The sequence below is a fragment of the Delphinus delphis genome, chromosome X (genome assembly GCF_949987515.2).
Source record: "Delphinus delphis chromosome X, mDelDel1.2, whole genome shotgun sequence".
Lineage (NCBI taxonomy): Eukaryota > Metazoa > Chordata > Mammalia > Artiodactyla > Delphinidae > Delphinus > Delphinus delphis.
The window spans coordinates 117,071,998-117,099,862 of NC_082704.1; positions in this window are offsets into that span (position 1 = coordinate 117,071,998).

Below are 27,865 nucleotides of genomic sequence, written 5' to 3' on the forward strand. Positions count from 1 at the left end.
AGAGAAAGCCTGTGCGCAGCAACGAGAAGACCCAACATGGCCAAAAATAAATAAAATATAATACATAAATTTATAAAAAGAAAAATTTAAATAAGAAGCTGGATGGTATTTCTAACACTTGGCAGTAAACATCTTTTCTGGGAAACGTGTTTACAAAGTCACTATACCTTAGTCATTAAATAAATGAGAACACTGAGATAATAATTTGATTTCATCAGTGCTAGTGGAACAAACATTTAGAGGATTAGGAAGAATTGTGAAATAATGTCCAAAGCCAATGTACACTGGTGTACCATAAATGGGTTATAAGTGTGCAGAGATATTTAACTAGAGATTCTTAACCAAATATTTAACCAGAGGAAGTGGCCTAGGACAGTTGGAGCCTCTGGGTCTGTACCTTCTATTACAAATAACCTCACCCATTTACTGGATTCTGCCTTTGTCATGACATGAAAAGGCTGGGAAGCACTGACACACCCACAAATGAGGTGCTACCATCATGAACAGGACATTATGAACAGGACACTTTCATAGGGTCTGCTCTTGACTGTTTCCTGGCCACAGGCCATTGAGATGATCCCAGCTACAGGTTAGTCAAGAATGCCCCGCCATGAGGGTGCAAGGCTTACAGCCGCTCAGTGGGACGACCAGGGTCAAACCCTGGCCCACCTCCCTAGGGGGTGGTTAGCACAGGTCTTGGTTATCTGCTCATGGACCTAACTAGTCTATAGGAAGACCTGGCTAGATTCCTGGGGCAAAGCTTCCAGCTGTGTCTACCTGGTGACATGTAGACCCAATCTATCATCTTATGTTCCACCCTCCTCTAGTGTTTGTGGGAAAGGGGACTGGCTGGGACAGGGACATCTCTGGATGAAACACGAAAGCGTCTGAGATTTGTGTTTCCAACACCCCCATGGAGCTTGTCAGGAACACCCCAGGGTTTGGGGTCAGAAATCCACATAGGCCAACCCCATCAGAAATCTCACACGTATTATATGCCTACATTCCACCCTATGGGGGCCTCCCAGTGGGGTGATGGTCAAGCACAAGTGATTATAACTGGCCACCTGCCCTTGATACTGGCATCCAACCTCTAGATGTAGCCTATGCACCTCACAATGCCAGATTGCTGATCTGGCCCATGGAAGATAGAACTTAGCTTCCAACTTCCAGAATCAAGTACCCAAAACACAAGGAATGCCCAGTACTACTATACATGGCTTGGTCCTGTTTCCAGCCCTCTGCATCTGTCTTCACAAAACAAAGTTAACAATATGACACCCTGTGCAGCATGGCCACTGTGAGCGACACCAAAGCAAGAGAGGCTCCTGTCCTCCATCGGCAAACCCATTACCTTGATGAATAGGCATTCAGTTACATGGCCAAATTCTCCCTTTAACCGCACTGGAGAATAACACTTCATCTTGAATATCTAATATATTGGAATTTAAGTTTTGAAACTTGTAATAAAAATAAACAGAGATGAAATAATCATGTATTCGTTGACTATTTGAAATACAGCAGTTGACAAATCAAGGCCTGTAATTTGACAGTATTTCTTCCTCAATATCCTGACCATGAAATTGCCCTCTACCCCTTCTCGTACCACCTCCACACAGGGTTCTCCTGGCAATATGGCACAGAAAAGCTGAGCAGAAAACTCTGACAATTCCCCTTTGTCCTTCTACCTTGTGCTTGGAGTGCAGTCACCTATCCCAGCCACTCCGCCTTTCGTGATCTGTGTGCTGATTATCCAAAATTGTATCCCTGGTGTCAATCTCTTCTCTAAACTGAAGAATCAGTGCTGAATGGAATAAAAGTTACTTAAGATCAAAATTATTGCTACTTCTGCCATATTTTATTTAAAGGAAAAAATTAAGTGCTTTTCCGCTGTCATACCAGGAAGGAAAATGCTGAATCTCAATGGCTCTGGCAGCCATGGGCTGTAGAAGGGTAGGACCTAGATCTCAGAGTAGGGGAAGATATTAATGAGATTTGGGAAAGTTAAGAGTAAGTACCCATACCAAAGGCAGAGTGGGGGAGGGATAAATTAGGAGTTTGGGATTAACATATACACACTACTATACATAAGATAAGATAACCAACAAGGACCTACAGTATAGCACAGGGAACTCTACTCCGTATTCTGTAATAACCTATATGGGAAATGAATCTGAAAAAGAATATATATATATATAAATGAATCACTTTGCTGTACACCTGAAACTAACACAACATTGTAAATCAACTATAGTTCACTTTTTTTTAAATTGTGAAATAAATAAAAAAGTACCAAGCTAGTGAGGCTATGAAGACATAAAGTACTGTGCTGTACAAAGTGAAGAGAACAGACTCCCAGAAGAGTCTGGAGGAAGGATCCAGAAAACAGTGAAAAAAGTGTCGTGAAGAAGAAAGAAGATGGCTGAACAATCTGGTGGCAAGGCAGTTGAAAGACAACTGATCTAATGTTAACCCCTCCAATTCCCCGGAACTGCAGTTTTGCTAAATAAATGCCTTGTGCATAGAACTGTTATTGATGCGATCAATAAAACGGGCCTCTGTTCCACACTTGGGACAATAGAGAAGAAGAGAAAGACAGCACATGAGGACAAGAACACAATCAGTCTACTGAACAATTTCAGTGGAGGCAGAAATTCAGCCTGAGATGAGTACAAAACAATTTGCAGGCAGGCCTCCCTACTACCAGGCCTGCCATCAAGAATCCCAGACGCTGGGAGGGCTGTGTGTCTCCCACTGTGTGTTGACTAGGGTTCTACATAATTTCATTTGAATCCCAAAGCAAGCTGCCTCAGCTGCCTTGCACTTTATACCAATATCTTCAACTGCCCACCTGACATCTTCACCTGGAAGTCTCACAAATATCCTGTAATCAGTCTCCGAACTAGACGCAGAGTCTTGTCCCCAGGTCAGTCCACTTCCTATCCTGCTAAAAGACAGCGGCCTCTACCCTGGTGCTCATGCTGGCCTCCCCGCTAGCCTTTCACCCCTCACATCCTGTCAGTCATCAAGTCCTGTCGATTCTACCATTTTGTTTCTCTACTTTCAATACCCCTCTTCCTCCAACGCCCAAAGCACTGCAGTAGCCTACAGACCAGCCATTCATATGCCTCCCTTGCCTATGTCCAATCTAATTTGTTCCAACAAATACTGCACCACTATATTTTCTTTTTAAAAAATATATTCCTTCGTGGTGACCCTCCCTTTCTGGAGAAAGGAAAAAGATAAAAAGAAAACTTATTTACATGCTCTCCTGATAATATCCCCTTGTTCCTGGAGTACACTCTTTAGTTCTCATCTCTCAGTAGAAAATCTCTTGTATTTTCTTTACTGGAAAATATCTTTTATTTCAACCCATGCTTGAGAAGTAGTTTTTCTGGATACCTAATTATTGGTGTCAAGTCCCTCCCACCCTCACTCCCCTCCTTCGTCTGCCCCTTCCTTCTCTCTCCCTCCCAGCACTGTCAAGATATTATTACATTACGCACACACATTTCCCAATTACATTAACTAAAAATACGCTTGGAATAATTCTGTCCATTTGAAAAAATATAATCTTCAACTTTATATGAGAAGTAGCATGAATAATTAATACCCATCGCTTTTAGTAGAGGATGATGACATTATGTGCGGTATATCTGACTTTAAGACAGACAGCTTCTTAACTAGACTCACAGAAATCACCACGGTATAAAATTCATGACACTTTAAAAATATCTTATTAAGAACATTGATTCTGTTTCAATTATAAGGACCACACATGATTATGAAAATTAAAATGAAATATTCATAGAAGTCGGGGAGAGTCAGCTCTTACCCGAAGCTTTCTATAATATCTTTGATAAAGGTCCACACCTCTAGCAATGGACCACTCACTCAACTCACTGTTTACAGCTGAGCTGTAAGAAAGTGCATCCTGGTTAACTCAGCAAAGCTCTTCTCCTCTGATTTTTGTCCTACCTTCCAGAAGCCTGGGCAATAATCCTACACCTTCATCCATCCAGATCACAATCCTCCCAGTACATTCCGACATTCCTGCATGTCTTGCTTGTATCTGTACATTGCCTCAAACAAACAAACGAAAAATAGAGACCCCTGACTTATAGGACATTGTTTTGTGTCTTTCCTATTGCAACTCTTCTGTCCTCTGGACGTTCTCAGATAGCTGAAATCTCTCAGACCTGGCGGCCCCAAACCCTCCAGGAAACTCAAATATAATTTGAAGTCCTTTATATATTATTCAAAGTCCTACTTCTAAATAGGTCTCCTGTCCTCGACCTTCCCACCTAAACTAGTGAAATGCAGTCCCTTTTGCTGCCTTATACATTAAAGACCGGAGTCACACATGCTCTCCACACATCGGTCTGACCAGGTGAGATTTCCGGGCTTTGATATATTGAACACACCTGAGCCTTTTCCTCCCAGTACATATGGTTTTCCGTATGTCTGACCTGAATTTCTGTGGAAGTAATTAACACATACATGAATGCAGTCATATGTAGATTTATGCACATGACCTTCAGATTTTCCATGTGACATTTTCAAATTCACATATTCAATAGCTTCTGAGAACATCATCATCTAAAATCTCTTTCATTTCCTCTAGATACAGTAGAAGAATCAATATCAGAGATTGGAATCATTCAAAATTAAGAAAGACTCTCATTTAATGAAATATTACTGTTTGTGGCATTCAAAGAACTGTTAGAGGACATACTCTTACTGGGTTATCTTACACATCTTTCTTTAATAAAAGACTACTTCTGGTTTTTAAAAATCTCATGGTAATTTTTTTTTTTTTTTGCGGTACGCGGGCCTCTCACCATTGTGGCCTCTCCCATTGCGGAGCACAGGCTCCAGACGTACAGGCTCAGCGGCCATGGCTCACGGCCCCAGCCGCTCCGTGGCATGTGGGATCTTCCCGGACCGGGACGTGAACCCGTGTCCCCTGCATCGGCAGGCGGACTCTCAACCACTGCGCCACCAGGGAAGCCCTCATGGTCATTTTTATACTTGGAATTCAACGTGCTCATCGGTTCAAGCAAACATATTCCCAAAATGTCAGACCACTGGATGCCCGGAGACTGTGTGTACCATGGATAAAGCAGTGCCCTGCTAACCTAGAGCCCTCAGTCCTAGTCACAGACCCCGCAAACCATGCAGCCTAACACACAGTCACTTAACTTTCCTGAGCCCATCCCCTTCCCTACGAAATGGGGACCTTGCTCTGTCTCATAAAGCTTCTATGAGTGGTCTTATAGAAAATTATCTAAACATACGGACTCCGTTGAATCTTAGCAGGATTTCCTATAAAGCTAACATTTATGGAGGGTTTATTATGTGCCATGAACAGATGTTTCTGAGCGTTCTTTCTTTCAAGCTTCACAAAACGTCATGAGCTGGGTTCTATCTTTCCTCCACTTTGTAAGGAAAGTGAAGCTCAGAGAGGCGGCCACAACTATGAGGCCACATGGCCACCTGTAACCAGTTGGTGTGGATGTCACTGCTCCTTAGCTCTCCTTTCCTCCCCAAATGTATGTGCCGACCTCTACTCTAGTCTGAGTGCAGGCTCTCCAGAAGCAGACAGTGAGCTGAAGGCGTGCGTGCAAGGGACCATAAAGGCAGTTCTCCCTAGGAACACTTGCTGAGGGGGAGGGGAGGCAGCGCAGGGAAGGAGAGGAAGCCTAGAGGGACAGACTCCCAGGAAATGTCCAGTACAGCGTAGCTTCCGCCTGATTCCCACAGGGGATTCTGAAGTGTGATGCATAACCTCAGGGCTGTCTTGACCTGAGCCAAAGGATTTGGGCTTCGGTGCTCCAGTCCCAGCCTATCACTGCTCAAGAGCTATGTGTTTGCATGTAGGGGGTGGGGATAGGGCCATAAACTTTCAGGTCCTTCCAGCTTTCTATGCAATCAGGCAAAGTAGATTCAAAGTGGGTTCTAGTAATCAAGGGGAATCACCAAGAAAGGGTTAACGGAGGGCACAAAAACAGTACAAAGGATATGAAGGAATCCAGGCCAGACCCTGATGTTGTCTACGCTACCTGCGAACCACAGAGCATTTGCCCGACTTCCCCGTGGACAACACCTGCTCCCTGTTCTTTGGCCAAGTGGGTCTCCTAAGTCTTCGAGGGAACTGGCTGAGACACTGGCTGTGTCTCATTTCTGAACATGAGGCCATTTTACCAAATCGTAAATTCCATTTGTGATGTTTGGCAGTGTAACTCCTTTTCTGGCAGATCGGTGCTCACAGTGAGGCTAGGTTTAAAGAGGGGAAGAACAGAACTCCAGCTGGGTGCTCTGGTGCCTTGGCCAGAAGCAACGGGAGGGGAGACCCTGGGCCTGGCTGGACTCTCCATGAGCAAAGGCCTCTCCTCCTGAAGGGCCAAGAGGAGTAAGGGAACAGAAGGGTGGAGGTCAAGGGGCTCTTGGCCAAGCCAGCTCTAACTGGGGACATCTGACCGGAGGCATCAGCTACACAGCATGTGCTTTCTGGCTTCTCCATCTGCAATTCCACAATCCCCATACAAGGGGCACGGCTCCCATCCAACCTCAGCCCTGCTACTTGGGTGGTGGTGGTGGTTGTTGTTGTTTCAAATTAAGACAAAGCACTTTGACCATTGGATAAATTGTCAGTTATGACCCTTTGGTTGAGGATTAAGAGAGCAGAAGCTTATATTTTTTTAGTATTGATCTCTCTTTTTAAAAGCAGTTCTATGCTAAATTTAAAATTTTGACAACATAAGGTCACTAAATTAATTTAAATGAGTTTTCATTTTCACTGTAGTGAAACGTTTAGTTTCTTACCCTAGGGTAGTCAATTGGACTGAAATACAGAAACTATCCACTTAAGAGATTTCTATATTATGCTTTGTTCTATGAAATTAATTCTATAATATGTACCAATCTCCTCAAAGGTATATACCCTTTCATTAGCAGTGAACTTTAACTTTGCTAAAGAAACATCTAGTCAAACCTGGAAATTCTGATTTTATAGTGAAGTATTTGCATATGGTATTCTGAAAAAAATACCTTAAAAATTCATAAGATGTTTTAAACTGCTCATCAGAAGTTCAGATGTGTTTGGTGATCTGCTGTGAAAATAATCATTACCAAATAAAAATGTTAAGAAAAACAACCCTAAAACAACCTTTCATTTAGGGATGGCAGAAGACACGGTTAAATGCTCAGTTATGACTTGCTCCACGGACAAGCAGTTTCCAGTTGGTATCACAGTGTGCTCCTGGAAATGAAGTCACCAAGCAAACCTCGCTTGCAGAATAATATCACAGGGGACCTTCAGCACACCAAAAAAAAAAAATCCTTTTTTGCCCTTTGTGCCTACTATACTAAAAAAAAAACTTGCACAAAAGGATATAAGCATATATAGAATTGATAATTAAAACCAACACAAAATAAGCTTAAATATGATACTCCAATAAAAATTATATTCTAAACTAAGTCCTACAAAATGGGCACATTGATGCACAAGGGGCTCTGAGTGTCAATACCCATTACACACATAACTGCAGGATGCAACTTGACGAGCTTGGCGGTTTTTGTCCTAAATCTAACATATCCACTTTAACCAACATTAAATAACTCATTTTCACCTTTTTTGTCTTCTGATAATTTAGAAAAGTTCCTGAGGGAATGACTTGGATGGCTTAAGTCTCTGTAAAAGCTGCCCAAATGGTCCTCTTTCTCTCCCAATATACTTTGGGGTATGAGGCAGATACTTTCAAATGCATCCCACTTTCCTTAGAGGTCCACCGAACAGAACATAGTCGATAAATGTGTGTTGGGGATGATGCTGGTAGCACTTCTTGCCCTGGAAAACTAGATTAAATAGAAGGCAAACCCCTCTCCCCTCTTCCCTCCATCCAGCTGCTCCAAGGCACCAATGCCCCTCAAGGTCCGCAGGAAACAGGAGCTCATATTTCTTGGGTAATCCTTCCTTTCCCTTCACTGCCAGCCAGACCTGCCCATGCTTCTACAGTCAATCTATGCTGCCCTACAGCATATGACTGGTGCAGTTAATACCAACTTTTCTCTATGGAACCTAGTCGGACCTGCAACTTTCACAAAAACCAAAGTCCAGGCACCCATGCTTCCCTCTACCTTCTCTGTATTTTCCTAACAAAATTTACTACCACAAGGGACCTACAGTATGCCCCCAAAATACCTTTAATGTTTTTTGTGCCTATTATATTCGAGATTCTGAACAGAAGAATATATTCAAATACATATAACATCATGAAATGACATAAAACAGAGCACATGTAGTCACCAAGATCAAATACATAATGATTCTAAAAAATGCCCACAATCTTTTGTGCATAAAAATACTATGACTACCACAATTCCTATTTGTTTGTTTTCCTAATAAATGTATATGACTGGGGGAAAAAAAAAGACTAAAAGGGCAGACACCACAGCGTCACCAGTGGTCATGACTGAGCAGTGGAATTACGGGTAATTTGCTTTATTCTTTGTCATTTTACATTGTTTCCAAATTTGCTACAGTATAATTATAAAAACAGTACACCTTAAAAAATAATTTCACAGCTGTTAAGTATAAAATACATGCACATGACCCTTAACAACTTTTCCCAGTATTTAGAAGTTTGCTAACATGTTACAGAAACCCATAACATTTCCTTGGGAAACCAAGAAATCAATTACCAGGTAGTCAGTCGGACCTCTAGAGGGACTATCAAAATACCTCTTGTGAGAATGACTAAGGCAAGAGCATATCATCTCCTGTAAGACAAGTATGAAGAAGAGTCTTGTTCTTGGTTTTGTTTGCGATAAGTGAGGCTTGAAACTGGAAAGAAAGAGATGCCTATATAGAAAATTACTGAGTGTCATCAGGTGGTATTATATTGATACTTTGTAACCCCTGCCCCAACTTCAATAAGCTGAAACTGACATTTAAGTTTCTTGGAATTTCACCTCTTGAATACTCTTTTTTCATTTACAAGGAACAACAAGGTGGTATAAAAGAAGATGACTTTCTAAGCCAGGTGGGAGGTAGAGGAGGAGAAGGAAGAGTATTGTGATCACCTGAGACAACTGGGGATCACCTAGAAAGAGTCTTGACCTTTCAAAATACCTTAAACACCAGGCTAAGATCCAAGAGATGTAAATGGAATGGCATTCCGATTTTTTATACCAAGCTGCCTGACCTTGTTCATATTACATAATCTCCCCGAGTCTCAATTTCCTCTTCCATAATCTTACCTTATTGCTGTAAGTCTCAAAAAAGACCATGTGACAAATGGTAAAGCTACAGACGGTTTCTTATTTTTTACTAATTAGACATTTAGGTTAACAAACCCCTCTTTTAAAATGCAGAGGTGTCTGAGTTCAGCCCATGAGACATTCATGGACGAGTGTGAACCACGTTAAACTGGTGACAAATAACGCCCTTCCTCATGCCTTAGGGGAGAAAGAGCAATGATGTTGGAGCATGGGTACTCCAGAGGGCACTTGGGGATGGGTTAGCGTGGCGCACCCAGAGACTGGAAAGCACTGGAGCAGAAGTCCTCAACCGGAAGAGATTTTGCTCCTCCCCCCACAGGGGACATTTGACAATGTCTGGAGACATTTTAGTTTGTCATAGCTGGGGAGGGGATGCTACTGGCATCAAATGGGCAGAGACCAGGGCTGCTGCTCAACACCCTACAATGCACAGGACCGCCCCACCAAAAAGAGCTATCCTGCCCTAAATGTCAACAGTGCTGAGGTTGAGAATCCCTGCTCTAAAGATAAGAAAGTGGGGAAAAGAAAGCGTGAGGCAAGAAAATTCAAGCCATATTTCACCAATTCTGCCAATCCCCTTAAGTTTCCAGTTGGCACCAACCACTGGTCCATTAGACCAAAAAACCTGCTCCTAGGAATATTGCCCACACTTCTCATTTTAAATCATAGACTTAGGTTGATACAAATCTGGTTTCTGAATTTTTCATCCCTTTCTTTTTAAATTATAAGAATCCCATCTGTTGGCAGATGTAACGATACTCTATGGCCATCACATTAATGGAAAGTGAGACCTTAATTTTAAGGTGTCCAGGAAAGATTATACTAAAATGTGCTTTAAAAATGCTAAACTGGCTCAGGAATCTCATGCAATATGTATATCTTTTCGTCTGCACTATTTCTTATCAGCAAAAAAAAAAAAAAAAAAAGAGTAGAAATTATCATAAGAATTATGCAAAGAAAAAATATGGCTTTTTTCCTGTGACTCTAAGTGGTTTAACAGCATTATCAGAGAATGTGAAAACTATATCCTTAAAAGTAACCTCACAATTAGTCTTACTCCAATTTCAAGGAATGAACACCAAAAAGCCCAAGGAAATTAACAGGCTCATCCTGGAATTCACAGTGGTTCCAAAGCAGGTCACTGTACCCTGGACCATCAGTGAAGAAAGGATGCTAAGAGCTGAATAGTCCTGCAAGTACTTCTCTACCACTTTTGCATCTTCTCTGCTAAGAGCACAGAAATGCAACCTTTACATATCAAAAGATGGTGAGAGACTGAAATTCTTCATTTCAGTCAAGCGAATGCATGGTCAGCTTTTAGAAACAGGAGGACAGATCACACCTCATTTTGATGCAACATGAACCAAGACTTCAACTTTTAACAGAGCAGCAGTCAGACTGTGAAGCCTTCTTTTCAGAACCCCCATGAGGTCCAGGGTTCAGTAATTCCGAGGAAATGAATCACAAGAAGCAGTGGTGAGCTGTCAAAACATCTGTTTGCAAAGCCCAAGGCGGGATGAACACTACTGGCATCTGTGGCTGGATGAGAAGGGGCGAGAACCTTTTACAGTGCAGGCAACTCTGTGGCAATCCATCCATGGTGACTGTATTTGGACATTCTCTATGGGACCAAGCCAAGGACCTGGGACAAGGAAAGATGAGTACGTGACAGAGGAGAAAAGATTGGCAAAAGAGACTGGGTTGCGTCAATTATCTTTACTGTTCTGGGTGAGCACCCACAGAAAATATCTGGGGCTTGACAAAGCACATGCCGGAATTCTCAACTCTTGGGACCTCTTCTCTTGATAAGAAGTTTATGAGCTGAATGAGCCTCAGGGCAGGCCACAGACACGCTTCTCTTGTGAAGGAAGAATTCCAACCACTGTTTCCCTGCTTTCCTTATCATCTGGCAGCAGAGGTGCTTTAAAAGGATGTCAGGGCCAGATTAAAGGGTGGTTCAGGCAGGCAACCGTCTCCCTCTGCACACAAGTGCCTTTACGTTAAGTGAGGCAAGCATCTTTCGTGCATGCCCACCCTCAACATTCATGGGCCTGGACAAGAACACGGACGGAGCCCCACATACTAAATGTCTAAATATATAAAGGCTCCGAATCCAGCTAATAAATCTGTTAAATCAAATAAGCATCTTATCCTCCGAATTTGTGCTCAGGCTACTCAAGAGCCCACGTAGCTCAGCGCTGTCTGCTTTCCCTTTGCAAACAGCCCCGCTTGGCCATCTTTGGCGGGTCCACCCTCCGGGGCCTGGAAGCAGGCTCTGGACTGTTGGTGTGAGGAATTCCAGGCCCCCAGACACGGTCTAGAACAGGAGCTGGGAAATTTTTCCCATAAAAAGCCAATGTTTTGAGTAAATATTTTAGGCTTTACAGGCCATACTATCTCTGCCCCAGCTACTCAACTCTGCCATTATTACACAGAAACAGTCATAGATAGTATATAAATGGAATTGCATGGCTGTGTTCCAAACCAAACCTTTATTTGCAAACATAGGCGATGGACCAGAGGCCACTGTTTACCGGAACCTGGTCCAGAAGGCAGGAGGGTATGGGCTCAAGAGTACACATCCCCTTGGTCCCTGAAATTCCCCGAACCATGGGAAGAGGCATGCCTGGAGAACCAAAGTGGGCCTTCTAGAACTGTCCAACACAGGAGCCACCAGCCATACATGACAACTGAGCACTTGAAATGTGGTGGATGGTCCAGATCGAGACATGCTATATGTGCAAAACACATGATTTCAAATACTCAGTACCGAAAAAATGCAAAATACCTCTATTATTAATTCTATACTGATTAGACCTTGAAATGACATTTGGGATAGAGGGGGTAAAATAAAATGTTATTAAAATTAATTCTACCTGGTTTTTGTACCCTTTTAAAAGTTGCTACAAGAAAATTTCTGTTTACATACGTGGCTACCACTTGTGGATGGCAATATAGTTCTACTAGACAGGGCTGCTCTAGGGTGTGGGGTCCCTGCTTTCTTGCTGGTCTAAAGACTGCACTGCTGCCGTGGCCAGAGGGAGAAAGCACAGCTAGACTAGATTCCAGCCCACTCTCATTCCCCCTGCTCGGCCCTCAAAATGTGTAACCATACACGGGGGCTCAGACTGAACATCCCTCCAATAAATCAGAAGGAGGGCGCCGGTTAGCTGAGCTGCCCACAGTGAACTCCTTCTGTAATAGGGAAAAACAAATCTGACTCCATATTAGATCTGTTTATTTTACTTTAACCTTTGTGTTCTGTTGCTTTTGCTTTGAGTTAAGAATGCTGCCTATAGCCTGACATATACAGGATAGCCCATTCTCAAGGCTCTGACCTTTAAGGATGTAACCCTTTTCCATTCATAAAGAGACAAAAAGTTGCAGCACAGAGACTAACATTTGTCTAGTCAGAGATTTACAAGAGCATCCTTGTGACCTCACCTACCTGGACAGCTGCAAGAACAAAGGATTCCGACACCAAGAAGTTTACCACATCCTACCATACCCCTCCCTCAAGTTGCTTTTAAAAATGCTTTGCTGAAACCTTTCGCGGAGTTCGGGGTTTGAAAGGGGATAAGGCCCTCGTTCTCGTTGCAAGGCCCTACAATAGACCTTTCTCTGCTCCAAACTCCAACGTTTCGGTATTGTTTGCTTTCACTGTGCATCGGGCACAGGAACTTGCGTTCGGTTAACACTTCCTTAACTGGCAAAAGGAAAATTTCTTCCACTGCCTGAAGAGAAGAGAGACCTCAAGTGGAAAAAGAGGAAATCCTCCTCGCATCCACTAAATAGTGGAGTGAGTTGTCTGAAGAGGCATATATCAACACTTGTTTCTTGGGGCCTTGATGGGAGGTGGAACTGCCCCTCCCCCAGCCATGAGATTAAGCAAGGGTCACTTACTGAGCAGGGGGCAAGACTCCAACTGACAGCCAGCCTACCCAATCACATGCAGCTTCTGGGTACACTTCCTTTCTTGGAAGAATGAATGCAGAGTGCAAAAAAAAAAAAAAGAAAAAGAACAGAACAGGTTCAACCGTTTCTGCCTGCCGCTCACTCTGCATTAGGAATGTGGGTCCAGGATGACTGCACAGCTACTGGAATCAATGCTTCTCTTGCTTCACTTTCCTGTGCAGTCTTAGAGAAAAGCTTCCATCAAAATAACCACGGTGTGCTTCCTCCATTTGAAGAACCTTTGGATGCTATATAGTGACAAGAAAATCTCCCATTTTGTGAATAAAAACAGCCTTAAAGTGATGTCCCTGATTCTTCCTTCCAAATACCTGCTATAACAACTTGCAAGACATTTATACTCCAAATTCACTAACTAAATTGAAAACCTGCCATAATTAATTTGCACACAAATCTATTAATGCATTCATCAAATGTCAACTAATTCGGTCATTTTTGTTGTATACACTATATGTTCTGCAGAAATCCACTGTGGATTGTTACAGAGTACTTTAGTGATATTTGGGGGAAATTTTTTGGAGTTTTTGGATGAGTTGGGAATGCATTATATTCCCTTTTTAAAATAAAATAATATAGACTCCTTTTATCTAAAGTCACCATCCAGCATGCTTCTCAGAACAGGTAGGTTTGGAAAGGATGCAATGAATTAAAGTACAGGTTTCATGAGCAGAGACAACTAATAAGATCATTTATTTTATTAGAAGTGTATAGTTATTTGGAGAATGGTGAGTTGGCTATGTGGGCAGGTACATTTAATCTTCTTAATTACAAGCTGAAAAACAGTAATTCCTTACTCAGCCATAGAAAAGAATGCCATTTGCAGCAACATGGATGGACCTAGAGATTATCATACTAAGTGAAGTAAGTCAGAAAGACAAGTATCATATGATATCACTTATACGTGGAATCTAAAATATGACACAAATGAACCCATCTACAAAACAGAAACAGACTCAGACATAGAGAACAGACTTGTGGTTGTCAAGGGGTGGGGAGGGATGGAGTGGGAGGCTGGGGTTAGCAGATGTAAGCTATTATATATAGAATGGATAAACAACAAGGTCCTACTGAATAGCACAGGGAACTATATTCCATATCCTGGGATAAACCATAATGGAAGAGAGTATTAAAAGGAATGTATATATGTATAAGTGAATCACTTTGCTGTACAGCAGAAATTAACACAGCATTGTAAATCAACTATACTTCAATTTAAAAAAATAGTAATTCCTTTAAAATACAGATCTGTTTACATTGAACTTCAGTGACGATCCCTGTGACAGGTAACAGCCTTAACGTAGATGTTGCACCTACTGAAAGGTTAGAGGAAATGAAGTCTGCGAGAGGAGGCCATTGAATGCTGGGTAAATCCTGGCGATTTCTTTTTCTGCTTTCTCTCTATCTGCTGGGCCCCAAGGAGCAATTCAGAGTCCACCTCAAGATGTCTTACACTCACCACTGTAGCAGCACCAGTCAAGGGTCAGGCTCCCTATGATGGCAGTAGAGAAACAGCTCTACGCAAAAGTTAGAAGTGGGTTTTCAACCATAATTCAGAAAGACACATGCATCCCAATGTTCATCGCAGCACTATTTACAATAGCCAGGTCATGGAAGCAACCTAAATGCCCATCGACAGACGAATGGAGAAAGAAGATGTGGCACATATATACAACGGAATATTACTCAGCCATAAAAACGAAGGAAATTGGGTCATTTGTAGAGACATGGATGAACCTAGAGACTGTCATACAGAGTGAAGTCAGCCAGAAAGAGAAAAACAAATATCGTATATTAACGCATATATGTGGAATCTAGAAAAATGGTAGAGATGAACCGGTTTGCAGGGCAGAAATAGAGACTCAGATGTAGAGAACAAACGTATGGACACCAAGGGGGGAAAACCGCGGGGGGGTGGGGGCGGAGGGTGGCGACGGGATGAATTGGGAGATTGGGATTGATATATATACACTAATACGCATAAAATAGATAACTAATATGAACCTGCTGTATAAAAAAATTAATAAAATAAAATTTAAAAAAATTATACCTCAATAAAGCTGAAAAATGAGAAAAAAAAAAGTGTGTTTTCACTTCAAAATCTCAGATACCGGGGTTTGGCAGCAACACGTTGACATGTGTAAGTTACAAAGCTGTAAATGACAAACAAGGTACATTTGCTGATTCTGTGTGGGACAGAAGCTGCCCTGGCACCTCCATGGTGGTGCTTTTAGGGGTCCACAGTCACGCCTGGAATAAGGATGACAGAATTATGGTGGGCAGTGGGTGGCCTGGGTTAGAATTGTGCACTGGATTCACATGAGGACCTTTAAAAATAAAAAAAAACCCAGCCTGGGGCCCATCGTCCGCAATTCCAGTGTAACTGGCCTGGGGTACAGCCTGGGCACTAGAGTTATTTTAAAGCTCTCCAGGTGGCTCTGATGGCAGCCCTGCAGGGATACTATTCAAGGAAGAAGAGGCAATGAATCGTGAACGTCATGACAACCTCTTGATGCGTGGCCAGGCTCCCGACAGGACACAAGTTTGCCCAAAGAGAAGGGGCAGGGAACTCGGTCACTAGGCTCGGATACCTAGGGGCTTCACCTTGGTCATAACTGGAGTATTGGGAAGGTTCCAAGGCCACTCAGCCTAGAAAAATCATCTAGTTCAGGGTTTCTCAACCTTGGCACTAGACCCCACAATTTTAGGCCAGATCACTCCTTGGGGTGGGTGCTATCCTGTGCACTGTAGGAGGTTTAGGGGCATCCCTGGCCTCTACCCACTAGATGCCAGTCATACACCCCAAAATGCCTCTGGGACCAAAATTACCCCCAGTTGAGAACCAATGAATGTGATGGAAGCTATATACTGCATAGGTTCACTTAGTTTCACCCACCAGACACCTCAGAGCCCATCACTCAAGTGGGCAGGAGTCAGAAAAGGGAGGCCGTGTCCGAAACTGTCAGGACTTGTTCATGAATATATGTTCAGGAATATACGGAGTACTCTACAGAACTCGGGCCCTGTTTGGGGATCTGGGATGAGGTGTTTGCAAGAGGCTGAAAGGCCTGCAGTAGCATGTATGGACGGAAGGAACCCCAGGCTGGAATGGCCTAAAACATAAAGTACACAAAGGAAGTAAAGGTTAAATTTGACACGCCCAGTGGCCCGTCTCTAGGCAGCGCTGACTTGCTCGTGCAAACGCTCCTCCCCCTCCAATACCCGTGCAGTTGTGACTAAGGTTCCCCAAGAACTCTCACAACCCAGTGCTGATGGCTCCGAAGTGACCCACTTGGACAACATTTGAGTCAGTCCTGCTCCAACTCGACTCCAAAACACATAAAACTCCTGAATGTAGTAAGTCAAACACCAATTCTTTACATGGCCTTTGGTGTACTGATAAATGTCTGAAATTTCTCTTACTGCCAGCTTTTTAAAAGTTATTTGTGATGTCAGAGAATTCCCAGGAACCCAAAGAAAATCAAGGCTCCTATTGGGTTTTATTATGAAAGTCCTCCCTGTAGAAATATTAAAATCTCTGATTGCTGTATTTATGTTATTTAAATCTTTTTTCTGTCTTTAAAGAAAAATCTGGCTGATCACAATCTTTGGATTTATAGGAGCTCCTACTCTCACATGAAATTTATACTCCAATGAAACACTACCCTTTGAGAAGGTGCCCATTTGACGATAACTCACAAACACTGGCAAGTGCAATCAGACCAAAAAGAAAGACGACAGGATCCAGAAAAATAAAACAATGCTTTGATCACGATTTCAAACACCTATTGCATGACTAGTTCAGTAAATACGCAAATGAGCCTGTCAAACCCAACTCAGTTATTGGACACCCCTGCTGTTTTCAGCATATTGCTCATCTTGATCTAAAAAACAACAAATCTAAAAACAAAAACCAAACAACCTGTCTTTCATTTTGTGACTATGCACATTGAGAAAAAAAAGTGTGATGAGCTGAAATAATGACAGCGTGAGGAGGGGGAATAAAAGAGCTCATGCATTTACAGATCTTGAAATCATGTGAACACAAGAGTTGAGGCCACGGCTCAAGGGTGAGTCTACAAAAATACATTTCTCGTACAAAATGGCAGACATTGTCTGCTGTCCACCAGTATCTGTGCTCTCCCGTCCACAGCGCTTCACTGGACTGCATTGACCAGCCTCCCTTGCAGGTATCAGGGACACATTTTTGCGTTCTGGCCAACAGTGTGGGCAGAGCCACGTGTCAGCCTTGCCCTGAAACCTCTCCCGAGATCCCCCAGGTTCCCTCTCTCTTCCCTGGCCATGAGGTACCATGACACCCTAAAAGACAGCCAAGACCCTAGACCAGGGGGTTGGCAAATGTTTCCCTGTAAAGGGCAGATAGAAACTATTTAGACTTTGCAGGCCACACGGGCTCTGTCACAACTCTCAACCCTGCCCTTGAAGCAGAAAGACAGCCATAGACAATAAACAAATGGGCATGGCTGTGTGCCAGCTAAGCTCTGGATGGTGGACGCAGAAATTTAGATGGCATATAATTTTCATGTGTCACCAAGTATTATTCTTTGTGTTATTTTTAAGCCATTTAAACATTGGAAAAATGTAAAAACCATGCTTAGCCTCCTACACTGAAAAATCTGGGTCCCTGTATGACTGTGTGGGGCAGAAACTCTTCCCCCCACCCACCCCCCTCCGCCCCCCCACACTGGACAATATGACATGAGTAAGAAATTAATTGTATCGTGTTAAGTCTGAGTTTGTTACAGCAGCTGGAATACTCTAATAATAAGTATTTGCATAATCTTGACCACCACAGAAAGAACCGATATCAGACAAACTGTTTCAGACATGAAAAAAGGGTTTCCTTGGAGAAACACGAATCCTCCCATCTGGGTCCTTCTGCCAAGCTTCAGCATCCAGATTTCCCTGAAGTTAAAGACTTATTTACAATTTTTAAGCAAGGACTTTTTTTCTCCTCCCCTCATACTTTTTAACATTTGTCGAGGATAATCTGATGGGATAATTCCCAAGTGTTTTTGAGACAAATCCTGCCACTGATCAATTTCTAAATGACGGATACCTAAGAACAGAAGTGGTACTTGTCTTAAAGAAAGAGGTACAATTTCATTCTGGGCAAATGGTGTCGATTCCAACTTAATGTGATGAATTGATAGCACATAATAATTCATATACAATGACAAATACAAATAAGTCATCTTCTTATATGCAGATGGAACCACAGAGACCAATTCCCGTAATTCAGAAAACGCTGTTCCTAAAGCATTACTATTCCACCATCTAAGGAATACTCCAAACAGATACTCTAATTAGGCCCCTAACTTTACAGATTTAAAAATTGCGTTTAAAGACAGTAAATGTATATAGAAAGGATTAGTTAATAAAAATATTTATAGTCAGATTATTAGACTCTATTATCTGACAGCATACACGTAAACTTTTTCAAGAATTGTTTTTGAAAATTTTAATGACTTTTCTATTATATTGAATATTTAAATAGGCAAACTTTTAATTAATTTATTTATTTTTTGGCTGCACTGGGTCTTCGTTGCTGTGCACGGGCTTTCTCTAGTTGTGGCGAGCGAGGGCTGCTCTTTGTTGCGGTGTGCAGGTTCTAGGCACATGGGCTTCAGTAATTGTGGCACACGGGCTTAGTAGTTGTGGCTTGCAGGCTCTAGAGCGCAGACTCAGTAGTTGTGGCGCACGGGCTTAGTTGCTCCGCAGCATGTGGGATCTTCCCAGACCAGGGCTTGAACCCGTGTCCCCTGCACTGGCAGGCAGATTCTTAACCACTGCGCCACCAGGGAAGCCCTAAACTTTTTATATTTGGGATGTAAAGAGATAGGAAACTAAGTTTAGGATGATAAAGTACAAATATACCATGATTGAATAATGATTACACTTTTAAATAACATTTATAGATAATAATGACACAATCATTTTTAGAAAAATTTTATCAACAGTTTATAGCAGACTATAGATCACTTTTGTAAAGGCCTAATCTTGTATTGCCAAGAGTGGCAAGTCTTTTTTTTCCTTTTCTCTTTCTTTCTTTCTTTTTTGGTAAAGGGGCCAGATAGTATAGTAAATATTTTTGGCTTTATGGGCCAATGTATCTCTGTGGCAACTATTCACCTCTGCCATTGCAGTGGGAAAGCAGCCACAGGCAATGTGTAAATGAGTGCCTGTGGCCATGTGCCAATAAAACTTTATTTACAAAAGCAGGCCCCTGCCCTGGCTCTAGTCTGTCAATTTCCGTAGTACTGTTTCCCAGCGGCAACCTAAGAATATATAAAGAAAAAGCTGCCTCACATCTTAAATCACTGGTATTTAGGAGTCAATATAATAGGAATATAATATATAATAATAATATTACATAACAATTAGGACTATAATATGTAGTCCTAATAAAATAATTAGGAAAGATATACTTTAGTTTCCTTACCAGTTTCCAGAAATTTGGGGTCAAGCTCTTATTCTTCTCCAAAAATGGACTTTCAAAGAGATTTTAAAAAACAAAATATGGGGATTTTTTTCCTTCTTGATTTTAATTTTAAGACTAAATAATGGCTGGACTCAACTATCAATTTACATACAGGAAATACAGAAAACATGGAACCCCATTAAGCCTACCACGGAATTAAAACCAGCCAAACCCAGACTGAGTAGAAATTCTACAGGATAAATGACCCAGTTTCTTCAAAAAACACATAATAAAAGGGAGAGAGTGTGTGATAAGGGGGAAACCTACAGATTAAAAGAAACGTAAGAGACACACCAGTCACCTGCTGTGTGTAGACCTTATTTGGATTCTAATTCAGACGTACAAATTACCAAAAATATATATATATATACTGAGAAAATTGGAAATTTGAACACTAAATGCATAGTTGATATTAAACAATTATTGTTAATATTTAGATATAATAAAAAAAACAGGAGAATTGTTGAGAATGAATTAGATCTGGGTAAATAAATCTTTTGGAGCAAACATCAAGGAGAAAGGGTAGTAGAAAACATTGCAATGAAAAACTTTCCAGAAATCCCCGGGGTTAATACCTAAATATAGCCTCTCTTTCTAAATTTATGGTCAAGTATGAAAGTCACATAATACATAGATAAATAAACTATGTTGGCACCAAGAACTGAAGGAGAATTTAATTGGCAATATTTTAATAAACATTCCTTCCCATGAATATGGAAGATATTTGTTCAAATTCTAAGAGTACTACTAAAACAGTCCAAGTCTGATTGCCAACATGAAATATGGTATGAAATGATCCTTTTCTGGCAGACGTTTCATTCACGATCAGGATGAACGGAGCATGTCTGAACTTGCTAAATCATCTATTTTCTGATACTAGTTGCAAAACAAATATAAAAAAAGAACATTTGCTATAAAACTTAGATGTATACACTGTAAAAATGATACAAATATGTATTTCTTAGCTGTAAAGACAAACTTTCAAAAATAATTTTATTCTATCAAACACAGTGTGTTATTACCAGAAGAAATACTATGCATAAGAAATGTCCTGCTATATACTAATTTCAGGATATAAATTTAAACCTTTGTTCTTTTTTTGTGTAGATCAAGGTTTCTCAACCTCGGCACTATTGACATTTGGGGCCGGATAACTCTCTGTGGTGGGGCCGTCCTGCGCACTGTAGGATGTTTAGCGGTATCCCCGGCCTTTACCTTTCTAGATACCAGTACCAACACCCTCGCCAGCTGTGACAGCCTCAAAATGTCTCCAGAAATGGTCAAGTGTCCCCTGGGGTCAAAATCAGCCCCAGTTGAGCATGATGAGTGTAGATCAATTCATGTCTTAATATCCATCAACACTGAAATATGCTAGGACATGTAGGCTTACAGAAACCAAAGCTATCTCCTATGTCATGAATATGACAATGTATACAGAAGCTTGTTGTCAAGCGTTCTTTCTGATCAGATTCTTGGACGTATTTAATTTGAGGATTATTTCAGGCTCCAGCAGTACCAGTCAGTAGAAACCAAAAGTCCCTCAAGTACGTGGATTCCTCTTTGCCAAATATTCCAATCATTTATAGAGAAACACGTGACAGCAGGACAAGGGCAGAGCACCTCATACGCATTTTGGAAAAAAAATCTTCATAAACAGTCCAAGAAAGTGACTGGAAATGTTCCATTTTTTTTTTCCTTTTTTTTCTTTTTTTAAAATTTTTTGCCCAGGATTCATGATTTAAATTTAAAGTACTTATTTCTACTTTTCCAATGAAATAATTTTTTTCATTGGAAATTTTTCATTACAATTGTTTCATAGAAAAATACAGAAGACATATTTGTGAGGGGTTTTTTTTGGCCTAATTTCCAAATGTAGAAATTACTTTTAAATTATTGCCTCCTCTTTCATTTCTACCTGTCTATGTTTTTTTTTAAAAAAAAAAACTTAGTTTTTCTTCTTAAGTTCACTGTAACATTTTTGTATCATGATTATAAACGTATATACATATTTAGGTTGTGGATACATGGTTGTGCGTTGTATCACTCTTTAAACTTTAATGATATTTTTAAGGAATCTTTACTAAATATTTAAATAAAATAATTTTTGAAAAATATGTACACATTTACTGAGTGATTCTCTGATGCCATAATTTTTCTCCTTATTTGTCTCTTTCTGATAAAAAGCTACATTCTTTTTATGACTCTACATTTCAATTACATTTCAAATATGTGTTGAGAAATGGGCTCCAGATAAAATATAATACTAGCTAAAAAGTACAACATTGAATAGTAGATATAAAATACTATACTGAAATCTAAGTACTGCTCTTTAATTTACACTTACTTTCATAATCACTGATAATTAATCTTCTAAAGCACGTTAATCATCCTAATTACATCATTAGTTATACATGTCAAAAAGCCTAATTTTTTCATCTTTCTGGTATTGAGAAAGCATGAATTTTGACACCTAAAAAATATTTTAGTTATATGATGGTCAATCAAAAATCAAGTTGCGCTGCAAGAAGAAATAAAATTACCCCAAATCTTCAATAACGCTGGCCCTTTTATTGCTTTGATCATACACAGAATATGGAAGGCCTCTCTTCCTACACGAAAGGCCAGGGGAAAGAGAACTACCATTAACTACAATTAAACTTAGGTTTGTAAAAGGAGAGAACATTTTATTCTCTGCTTGCTTTACCCCATTTGTCCTTGAGTTCAGCACACAACATGCTCAAGGCCATTACCACCCATATCTTCCTGCACAAAGAAGTGATGTGTGGCGCCTGCACCCTTGGGCTCTCAATGGTTGCCACTGTTGAGCTCACTGCATTTCAGCCTCTGATGCTGCACCCCCTTCCCAGCCCCTGCTGCAGGCCAGCACAGCATTTGCAGACTGGATGGCAATATGAGGGTGTTAAAGGAACCCATGAAAAACCCACCCTACGCGTTCGTAAGCCTGTGCTTAGCGAACAGTCAGCACATAGGATGATACTGAGTGAACGAATCATAAACAAAGATCAAAATCAGATACCACTGAGGGCAAGTGTTCTACTGATGACAGTTCAAAAATAGAGATGAATTCTCAAGAGTTTGATTAAAACTAAATTTAGAAACTGTTTTTCTCTCAGTGTCTATCTGCTCCCCAGCAGTGTCCAATCCCTTAACAAGTCATTAGCATGTTTTCTTTTTTCCCAACTTCGCAATTCATAACACTGCTACCCCATCACTTTGTCTGGTTTTCTAACACCCAATCTCACTGCTCCTAAAGTGCTAAATATATATCAATTGCATTTTAAATGAAAGTTAATTCATTTTAATTTTGTTTTTGATATTTCTTAACACCCCGGAGATGGTGGCTACGTTCCAGGAGGCTGCAAAGCAGAGGTGCCAGAAAGCGCAGTAGGAGAAAACCCAAGAGCACTGGCTCAGTACCATGGCCTCTCAGGGGTCTTTCTGCTCCTGTGCTCAAGTCAGAGTAAACACCCAAGGACCTGCTGCATACGTTGTCTTCAGTACTCCCTCATTTCTCACCTTCAGGATTTACTCTGCCTCATTTTGTAATTAACCTGAACGTCAGAGGTTGTGATGAAAGTTTTATATTGTAAAATGTCAACAGAGCAATCTCTCCTTAGCACAGCACTCACAAGCTGTCGTTCTTACCACACACACACACACACACACACACACACACACACGCACGCACACACACACACACACACACTCACTCATTTCAGGCCTAGTGCTAAAAGGAAGCCCCCTGCCTAGCTTCACTGGCTGGTCTACCAGCCCATCCTTACTCACTCACCCTGATTCTTTTGCTGAACCCCGGGCCATTCACAAACTGAAAGAATGGAAGCAAACCACATGCAGCCAACTAAGAAATGAATTTCCCAGTGGATTATGGAGAAGGAAAAGGCGGAAGATGTCCCCTTGGAAGAGGCCACTTCATTCAACAAATATTGGGACAGTCGCTACGTACAAAGACTGTTGTAAGCCCTATGGAAATACAAAACGAATAAAGCACAAGTCCTGCCTTCAAGAAGTTTCCCTGCCTTGTTTACATGGCCCACGGTTGTCTGCCTCCATTTCCAAATCTACCGCTGATCCCCATTCTGCTCCGCCCAGCTCCAGCCAATGATGGCCTCCCATGGGGGCTCCAGTGAGACCACCCTGCTTACAGCTGCACGCCACCAACTGCACCTGAACTTGCCCTTCGGCAGCTTCACTGCTTACTCTGACTAATCACCCTGAGCTTTGTACCTCTGAGTCCTGAACCACCATCGGTTTAAGTAACAGCTTTTGAAAGAATGAAAGAGAATAAAGGTCTCTTGATGGGGCATGGTTAGGACTAGGGTTATAAAAATGAAGACCAAATCAAAGAGTTCGAAGCAGTTCTTGATTCACACTGAGCTCTCCAAATATTCAGGTTGTCAGAAAAAATACGGGACACCCAGTTAAATCTGAATTTCCGATAAACAATGAAATTTAGTAAATATATCCCAAATACTGCATGGCACACACTCCTACTAAAAAACATACTCATTGTTTAACTGAAATTTAAATTTAACCGGGTCTCTTTTATTCTTATTTGTTAAGTCTGGCAACACCACATATATATCATTTTGAGATTCCTTATCACACTTTTGAATTATAAATAGCCCCTAGGAGGGTCACAGCCTTCTCAATTATTTTGAACAGTCCTTACCCAGCATTAATGGTCTCAGAAAACTGGATTTGTAAACAGAGAACAAGAGTGCAGAGTAGGAGAAGTTAGAGCTTGAAGCATTTATATTGTTCGTATTTGGGTAAGGCTACATAGAATTTAGGATTATAAAACACAGTCGGAAAGTAAAAATGGGCCACAAAAAGAAAAGGAGGGCTTCCCCGGTGGCGCAGTGGTTGAGAGTCCGCCTGCCGATTCAGGGGACACGGGTTCGTGCCCCGGTCCGGGAAGATCCCACATGCCGCGGAGCGTCTGGGCCCGTGAGCCATGGCCGCTGAGCCTGCGCATCCGGAGCACACGGGAGAGGCCACATCAGTGAGAGGCCCGCGTACCGCAAAAAAAAAAAAAAAGAAAAGGAGAGACGGTAAACAATGGGGGATTTTGATGGGGTTCCTGGTGGTAGCTGAAGTCCTGTTGAATATTAATTCTGGGTTCATGTGGACTCCCACAGCATGAGTTATTATATCACTTCTTTCTGAAGGAAACCGCTACTTAACCTCACATAGTATTTGAAAGGCCTGTGCACTTACTTATACTCCCTACTATACCATTAGCTCCCTAAAGGCAAGGAATGTCTTTCTTATCTGTTCTTGCGTGCCAGAGCCTAGCTCATCCCTGATTACATGGTGGGTAAACATAAATATTTGCTCCTTCTTTCGGTTGACTGAGTTGGTATGTCCAAATTTAATTGAAAGGCTGTACAACTCAGCATAATCTAGTTCACACATCGTTCCAACATTGTTCCCTCTCTGTCGCAATCCCACCTGACACTGGTGTTTGCCAAACTAACTTCTCTGGGTAAGACCAGTATGTTCCATTGGGTACCAAATAAAGCATCAGGGAGAGGAAGGAGAGAGAAGCAGAAAGAAGACAAAACATGGCAGATCTTTTACTCCCATGTGAACTTTTCCAATGGGTTCCCCTCCCTCACTTTTGTCTCTCCTTCTTTGACTTAGGCCAGAATCTTATGGGCAACCATGCATCCCTGTTTGTTGAGTCAGTTCTGGCTTATGTCTGTTGTCCCAGAATAATTATTAATAGCTCCCCCTTCACTCTCAGAAGTGCCCTGGTTTGAATGGTCATCACACTCACCGAACACTCAAGAACTCATTTTAAATAGGGAGGTGGTACGGAAATACCCAGCAGAGCACACAAATGTTTGTCCTCAGAATGGCCATGATAAAACCATTCACCCCAGATAATCAGTGCTTCTTTTCCGCTCTACTCAAGGACTAGAAACTAGAATAACAGACTCATACAGTGGGAAGTACTGGGGCTTTTAATCTCATTTGTTGGTTCCCAATCATGGTGGAAAGACCAGCTACACATAAGAATCACCTAGGCTCCAGGAGGTCGCAAAAATACAGAGAATCACAGTACTCTCCCCAGCTAAGAGTACCTTATCTAGCATATCTGGGTAGAGCCAAGAAATCTGTGTTTTTAAAAAATTTACCCAAGTGAGTCTTCCGTTCCAGTGAGTATCTGGCAAGTACTGATCTGATCTAATCAACTGAACTCTGGTTGTAAGGAACCAGATTTTTTTTTTTTTGAAAAGCTAATTCATATATTTCTCAGTTTTTATCAATTGAAAAGAGATAAATTCTGGAGCTTAAATGATTAAATTACCAAAGAAATAACCCTCTGTAGCAAATAATACAATATATTGTTACAATATTTTTTTTCAAATTTAAGACCAAAGAAAAAGAAATAATAATTCAAATTTTACTCTCAAGAAAGTCAATTTTTAAAAAACAACATTCAGGGCTTCCCTGGTGGCGCAGTGGTTGAAAGCCCGCCTGCCGATGCAGAGGACACGGGTTCGTGACCCGGTCTGGGAAGATCCCAGATGCCGCAGAGCGGCTGGGCCCATGAGTCACGGCCGCTGAGCCTGCGCGTCCAGAGCCTGTGCTCTGCAACGGGAGAGGCCACAACAGTGAGAGGCCCTTGTACCGAAAAAAAAAAAAAAAAAAAAAAAATTCATTGGTTATCATTAGGTTAAATAAATATTATATGCATATTGTGTGAAGTTTGCACTACACAATTATTTCGAAGAAAAAAATTTTAATTTTCATCAAAATTAATATTTTGGTGACATTCTCAGATATTAGATTTTTACCTCTATTTTATTTTTGGTTCATTTATGGCTACATTTTTTTAAAAACTTGAGTCTATTCTTACTCCCTCCCCCCGCCCCACCAAACATACAGAACTTAAAAGGGACTAGACGTTTAGAAGGTGAGCCACATGGGGGCCTTGTGTGTAAGCCTGAGCCCACCAGGCTGTTAGGAAACACACCACTGGAGGAATAGCCAAGCCATGTGCTGCTAACTGCTTTACAAGCAATGCAGCATTTAATCCTTTACACTGAGGAGGCAGACGCTACATTAATCAACTTGCTCAAAGTTCGACATCCAAAGGAAATGCTCAGATCTAGATTCAAGCTGACATCAGAGCCTGAAAATACCCACTCTATTCTCTATGTGCAAAATATTTATTTGAATTAGAAATATTTTTAATGGTGCGTTGTAGTTAGGCCCAGAAAAAAACGAAAAACAAACATACAGGGAAGGTGAAAGGGTCGAGAAAATTTGTTAATTCAGAAGTTCTAAGTAGACTAGAAATCACTAGAAATTACACTTAAATGACAGGATGCAAATAGGAAAGAAAACTCATTGCTTCATGTCTTGAGTTCATCCATTCCCTACGCGGGACCGTCCCTGAGGCAGGCCAGGCCCTTTGAAAACATAATCTCCTATCAGCCAACATCACCATACTTGTTAGTCCTCATTATTAAGACTTTCGGGTCCCCCAAATCTTGATTCACAAAGGTTCGATTTGCTGTGTACAATACCATGGGTGGCTGGGAGGATGGCTAGATCCGATTTCCAAGACTTGTTGATTTGGCTCAAAAACAAAATGGGAGAACCTGCCTCCTGCTTACGTGTCCAAAGATAGTCTAAATAATTTTGGTCTGGGCTTCCCTGGTGGCGCCGTGGTTGAGAGTCCGCCTGCTGATGCAGGGGACACGGGTTCGTGCCCCGGTCTGGGAAGATCCCACATGCCGCAGAGCGGCTGGGCCCGTGAGCCATGGCCACTGAGCCTGTGCGTCCGGAGCCTGTGCTCCGTAGCGAGAGAGGCCACAACAGTGAGAGGGCCGCGTACCGCAAAAAAAAAAAAAAAAAAAAAAAAAAAAAATTTTGGTCTCAGTTTGCCGGTGTTCAGCCCCTTATACACTTTATGGACATGACGGCTGGCACAGTCATTTTTGGAGACTTGAAAATCAGGAGGATAACAGCAGTGGCAAGGATCACTTCCCCATGACCCACTTCTCAAGTGATGACAATGTGGTGACTATGAGAGGAAAACAGCTGGTCCAATTCATC